A 1,243-nucleotide genomic window follows, 5' to 3' on the forward strand; every position below is an offset into this window, starting at 1 on the left:
TGGTTAGTTAGCGAATGCAGAATGCTTAGATGATATCGCTAAGTTGTGGATAGTTAGGTATTCTGGAATTAGTCTTTATGCTAGATTCTGGAATGTGGTTGATTGTGTTGTGATTATTACTTGAAACCTTGTGTTATTTTTACCGGGTTTAGTATTAATCGTATATTGGCCGATAGCATTTGTGTAACCCACAATGCTAGGCATATTGGGGTGAGTTAGTGTTCCTTCAGACCTCGTACCCGGCGGGTTCAAGGAAACCCCTTATTCGCTGGATCGGGAAGACTCAGACGAACGGTGTCATGTACTATGGCTGAGTATTACACGACGGTGTAATGGGACAGTGACCCGAAGGACTGTGGGCTGTCGCGCGGTGACCCGAAGGACTGTGGGCCGCGGTCGGTTGAAAGTTCCTTCTTCCGGCCTTTGTGGTAGGGAGATAGGATATTGCCGATAGTGAAGGAGGAACCTAACGTCACCAGGGCCCGAGTTTGTTATATATATTATATCGTGTTTTGGGTTGTTAAACCCTGGTTTAAATCGAGTTTGAGTTTGGTGATAAGCTAGTAATTAGCGTAATGCTAGTTATCTTGCTATGGTTTACCGCTGCGTATTTCGAATATTGCTTATTGTTATTAAATTGTGTTGTTAGGTGAACCTCTCGCTTTAGATTGTTTGGGGTGGGATAGCGAGGGGTTGTATTTGTTAGTGGGGGATTGTAACTCGCTGAGTAATGCTAGATTACTCACTCCTCACTCGTTGTTGTTTTCAGGTGACCAGTAGTGAGCTCGTAGAAAGCGCGGGAGGCTAGGCTGGCTGGTGTAGATTTGCATCTTTTTGCTTAAGACGCTTTCAGACTATAAGTATGTACTTTCGCTTTCTTGGCATGCCACCACTTGTATAATATTTTGTGTATTGTAAACCAGATATTATATAAGATAAATAAAGCGAATGTTTTGTGAAACTGCCTTGTTGTTCTGATATTAGCTTGTCCGAGCTAACACAACGTCAGATTGGAGTACGGGTTGAGAAGCCTTAGGCTTTGGTCTGACGGGACGTGTTAGTGGGCGGCCTGGCCTAGTTACGAATTGCACTTTTTGTAACTTTGGCTGGATTGCCCGTTAACCCGTCTTGTAGCGCTCCTGAGCCTTGGTAGACGGTCGGGCCGTCGGTCATGTTCTTGTTTGATTGTTGGCCGGTGGTTTGACCTATGCCTAGAACGGTTTGGGGGTGTTACAGAGGTGGT

This window comes from Brassica napus, unplaced genomic scaffold (genome assembly GCF_020379485.1).
Source record: "Brassica napus cultivar Da-Ae unplaced genomic scaffold, Da-Ae ScsIHWf_1667;HRSCAF=2288, whole genome shotgun sequence".
Taxonomy (NCBI): Eukaryota; Viridiplantae; Streptophyta; class Magnoliopsida; order Brassicales; family Brassicaceae; genus Brassica; species Brassica napus.